The sequence below is a fragment of the Daucus carota genome, chromosome 8 (assembly GCF_001625215.2).
Source record: "Daucus carota subsp. sativus chromosome 8, DH1 v3.0, whole genome shotgun sequence".
Taxonomy (NCBI): Eukaryota; Viridiplantae; Streptophyta; class Magnoliopsida; order Apiales; family Apiaceae; genus Daucus; species Daucus carota.
This window is the reverse complement of record NC_030388.2, coordinates 8,171,317-8,177,027: the sequence shown is the minus strand read 5'-3', so window position 1 is coordinate 8,177,027 and position 5,711 is coordinate 8,171,317. Positions and strand designations below refer to the sequence as shown.

Genomic DNA, 5,711 nt, shown 5'->3' with positions numbered 1-5,711 from the left:
TTTTAAAACATTTTGGTCAAAATATATTTTATCAAAATTATATATTGTTTACTTTTAACATGAACAAGATGATATCATTTATCAAATTTTGGTTGATGAAAAATATGTTATAGTCCATACATCTCTTAAACTTCACTTATTCAAGTATGGTGGTATATTGCATTATGATGATAATAAGCTTAATATTATGGCATGTTGATATTAAGTTAAAGTTTAGCTAAAATGAAATATAAATAACTGTTTTTATACTAGCTTTCTCTTCTTCTATAACAATAAATCAAATAAAATTTTAAGTAGAAATTTAAATGAAAAACAAAATTCGAAATGAACCTTGTTAGGAAAAAAACTCTTGTCGTGGATTGTTACAAATACGGGCCTTTTAGTTAAAGTTTGGATTTAATTTTGATTTTGATTAGATAATAATTTTTGAAAAATAATTGTTATTATTTTAATATTTTAATTGGACAAGACATATTTTTTTTGACATAATTTTTATTTGATCTCACATATGAGATACCACTACTCATGGTAAGCAATCACAGGTTTTGAGTGGCTCAAAATCAGGGTAAAGCTTTTGTGATAAAGAATTCTCTTAATTAATAATTGGCAGCCAAGTAGTACTCTCCTTGCCTGTCATCTTATCGGGAAAGCATTTGAATTGCCACACAAGTCTATGGATCTTGGAAATGTTAGGAGACATGTGCTTGACCGCAGCATTAAGACCCCAAGCTTCCAAGATTTCTTCAGATCATGAGGCTTCTAGTATGGAAGGATTCCTTGGTCTTTAGGAAAGCATAATTGAGGCCACCATTCCTCATTCCCGGTAGGCCACCATGGTGGGGCACTGCCTTCTCAGACGAAAAACGCCATTGTGGTGGATCACATTGATGAATCAGAGCAGCCAAGAGTACTCTCCTGAAGCTCTAGCAAAGAGTGGGTGAGGGGAGTTGAGTTTTCATCTCCTTTGTCCTGAATTGAATTGTCGACAAGGTATGTCGCAATGGCTGCAGGTCCATTCCTGTCAAACCTAACTTTATTCTTCCATCATTCACGAAGATTGTCAGATGCTCCAAAGATGGATTTTCTATTCCCGGAGATGATACCATACACAAATCCCTGAGCGTTACATATTTTCATCATTTTCAGCATGTTATTAGGGAACCATCATGTGCCTGAGACATTTTCTTTCTTCGTGCTTGCTCCTGGTATTGGCCCTGCTTAGCACTATCATACACCTCCTTGCCCTCTCACGCTTTAAGCCATTGCAGGAGCATTCGATCTCTCCACTTCCTATTCTATAGTTCATTGATATCTATTACTTCATCGCTAGAATCACTATGTCTGGTTTCTTCATGTTCAGATTCTAGTACCATCCCTCCTTCCCTCACGGGGCTCGAAGGAATCCAAGATTACCATTCATCTCTTCAGAATCACCCATAGCAGTGGAGAAAAGAAAGTATCACTCAGTATTTTGATGTGATTGTACCACTGCCTCCAAATTGAGATGTTCTTGTATAGTTAGCCTTTTAGCTTTATGTCAGATGTTCCGCCCGGCAATTTAATGACTTTGATGGACGGAGATCTCTAGGTGATCCACACAATTTTCACGCTACGATATATGAATAGATAAGAGTCATTAAATAATCATACAGATAACTATGAGATAATTGAATTTAATGTATCATTGTTCACACTAAAATAAAGCACTCAAACTATATAACTATCATAGTGAGTAGAAAAGTGTCACAGTGAGCAAGTATCACCATTAACCAAAGGTATTAGCAAACAACAATTGAGTAGATAAGAATGTAATAATGAAAACAGATATTACTTAACGTTAGCAAAGAAAAAAAAGGATATTTAGGTATCATTAATGTTGATAATATCTCAATATATATTTTTTTTTCTTTGCTAATGTTAAGTAAAATATGTTTCCATTATCACATTCGTATCTACTCAATTGTTGTTTGCTAATACGTTTGGTTGGTATTGATACTTACTCATTGTGACACTTGTGTACTCAGTATACTTAATCAAGTGAAAAATTAATAAACAATTTAATGACTTTGACGGACGGAGATCTCTAGGTGATCCACACAATTTTCGCACTACAATAATAAATGAACTAGAAAAGAGTCATTAAATAATCATACGGATAACTGTTAGCTAATTGAATTCAATGTAATCTTATTAACACTAAAATAAATGTTCAAACTAACTATCACAATGAGTAGACAAGTGTCACAATGATCAAGTGACGAGTGTGAGCAAGTATCACCACCAACCAAAATTATTAACAATAGTTGAGTATATAAGAATGTCATAATAAACACGGATTTTACTTAACTTCAGCAATGCAAAAGAAAAGATATTGAGGAATCATTGATGAGTTAATATTCTGTCCATTATCACATGCTTATCAACTGAACTTGTTCGCTAATAATTTTGATTGGTGAGTAATTTCTAAATTTCACATCAAAAAATTAACAACTCATTAACAATATTTCTTTATCTTTTTTTTTCTTTGTTGACGTTAAGTAAATTATGAATTATCTATTTTCATTATCACTTTCTTATCAACTCAATTGTTATTTGCTAATACTATTGGTCGGTGGTGATACTTGCTCAGGGTCACGCTTATATGCTCACTGTGATACTTAGTTTGAGCGTTTTATTTTAGTGCGAACAAGGGTACATTACTACATTGAGTTTAATTTTTAATTTAATATCAAAGAATTAATAACTTAGTAATAATTTCTCAATAAATTTTCTTTTTCTTTGCACCGTTAATAAAATATGTGTTCATCATGACATTATTATCTACCTAATTGTTTTCTAATACTTTTCCTTGGTCGTGATATTTGCATACAGTGATAGTAGTTCCAATGTTTTATTTTAGTGTGAATAAGGGTATATTGAATTCAATTCGCTAGCCCTATACATATCGGCAGTAACAATGTCACTCATAAAGTAGAACTATAATTAATTAATTATCATATGTTTTATCTAAGGACGAAGGAGTGGGTTTCATGCTTGCTAATCATTCATCAATATATTTTGATTAAAATTCACAATACTCAAGTGAAAATGTAATAAACAATTGCGAAATGACCCATTTTACAAAGATACAAGCAAACCACAAACAAAACAAAAAAAAAACCTTGAATACATATATTTCATGTAATCCTAACAACATAAATATTCCCTAAAACACAAATTTTGGCATCTTTCCATAAAGTCTAATATCAAAGAAACATGCATGCACACCATAAATCACATGAAAAAGGACCAACCTTCGGGCTAAAAACACATAACCAGCGGCATATATCCATGGAGACATTACAAATAAAAGAAAAGAAAGCATTAAACACAAGATGTATGCATAATACATATAAATAAAATCGAAGGCTGTGAAGCAACTCACCAGCTTCTGGGAGATCAAAGAAATTGAGTGATTTGACCCTATCAAAACAAAGAACTATCAAAACAAAGAAGACTACTAGATAAAACTTCAGGTGGATTTGCACCAGCCCTTCAAAAAAATTTAAAGATAGTTTTACGGGCTTAAGCCGATTAAAATTTGAGCCAATAGATGACCTTTTAGAGTAAAGAGACGATTTAATAGCCGGAAAGGGAATTTTAGAACAGTCTATACAGAAAATTATTTCAGTCACTTTACAAGAACAAACCTTATATAAAATGTGACTTAATTAGGTGCCAGTTTAGTCTAGGGATGTTCACGAACCCAACCAGTCAGACCAGACACATTCACATAACAGTATACCCGATTAGGATGATAAACAAAATAGAATTACTTTATCATACTTTGTATAAATAATTACCACTATTGTTTTAGTATATGAAAACCATACCAAAGTGTGCAAACGATTTCATTCAGTGTACTGCAGAAAGAGTTTCAGAACATTGCATTGATATACCGCTATATATAATTGAAATTTCACAAACGTTCGTCGGCACTAACACTATCTCACCTTATATACAAAAGCCTGATTAGGTCAAGTAGAAACACAAAATTCAAAATGTACGTGTACAAAAATCTCATCTGTGCGAGATTCAATTTGTTTCTAAAAACATTTAGACATACTATATATCTTAATTGGCAAGTAGCAGCCATTCAGGGGTTGACATTGTTAGATATAATTGATGATTACTAATGTTCTTAAAGTTTGTTTTAGAACAGGAGTGATCAGAGTTTAAGCTGGGAGCTGATCAGAGTTTGATAAAGTCTGATCAGAGTTTACATAGTCAAGGCTCGTTAGAGTTTACACGTGGAAAGAGCTCAGAAGCGGATATACTTCAAGGAAGGATAGAAGCGGAGGAGTGATTTGATGACTATGGAAACCAAACAGAAAACAGTAGCAATCTTTGATTGATAGAATACATAGCTGATTTATAGGATATCAAATCAGAGATTGATTTTGTAACTGTGTATATATAGACACAGATTAGGGTTACTCTATACGAGTTGAGTTATCGAGTATATTTTACAGAACCCTAGCAGCTCTTAGTGATAACATATAAATCACTAAGAGAGTTTTTGTAACCTACTGAGCATTGTGAATAAGAGTTTATTGCAATTAATCTCTTATATTGTCATACTGTGTTATTGATTGTGTTCACTATATTAATTTATATAGTGAGTTTATAGGACCTAACAAGTGGTATCAGAGCCAGCTCTGTTAAGATAACTACAGTGAGATCTTATTCACAATCATGTCTGAAAAATCACAAGCTTCGTCTTTTAGAGTTCCAATCCTTAAGGCATCTGAATATCCAGTCTGGAAAGAGAGAATGATTATATTTCTAGACTCTGTCGATCCAGAATACCTTGACAGGATCTATGATGGACCACATATGCCCACCAAGCTCTCTATTGGGCTTGGAGATGAACCTCAGAAGATGGTTCCAAAAGACAAGAAAGATTATACCCCTGAGGACATCTTGTCAATTGGTAAAGACTCAAAGGTGAAACACCTTCTGCACAGTGCCCTTGATAATGCAATGTCTAATAGGGTGATTGGGTGCAAAACTGCTAAACAAATCTGGGATGCTCTGGAAACCAGATGTCAGGGAACTCAAGCCATCAAGAAGAACAGAAAAACCATCCTTACACAGGAGTATGAGCACTTTGACTCAAAATCTGGTGAGTCCTTGACAGATCTGTATGACAGATTTGTCAAACTGTTGAATGACTTATCTCTGGTGAACAAGGAATATGATCTTGAAGACTCAAACCTCAAATTCCTTCTGGCTCTTCCTGAAAAATGGGATTTGAAAGTCACTACAATAAGAGAGAATCTTGATCTTGGAGAAATGTCTCTTGATGATGTTTTTGGAAGACTGAAGACTCATGAACTTGAGATGGAGCAGAGGAGCAAACGTCATGGAGGCAAATCAAAGTCTGTTGCTCTAAAAGTTCAAGAGGAAGCTGCTAAGAGCAAAGGAAAAGCTCATGTCACAAAGTCTGACATTGAGTCATCAAACTCTGATGACTCAAACTCTGATGTTCCCTCAGACTCTGAAGACAGTGATGATGAGATGATGCAGTTAGCAGCATTGATGGTGAAAAGCTTCAAGAAGTTGGCTTACAAAAAGTTCAACAAAGGCAAAAGTTTCTCGAGGAAAGACAGAAACTCTGACAGAGTTTATGATAAGAAGAACTTCAGGAAGAATGAGGGAAAGGAAGGAAA

The 5,711-nt window shown here is 33.9% G+C and overlaps 1 pseudogene; it reads right to left on the bottom strand.

Annotated features, from left to right (window-relative positions):
* Window positions 1-592: 592 nt before the first annotated feature.
* Window positions 593-1,149, bottom strand: LOC108198096 (ETHYLENE INSENSITIVE 3-like 1 protein; annotated as a pseudogene).
* Window positions 1,150-5,711: the final 4,562 nt, after the last annotated feature.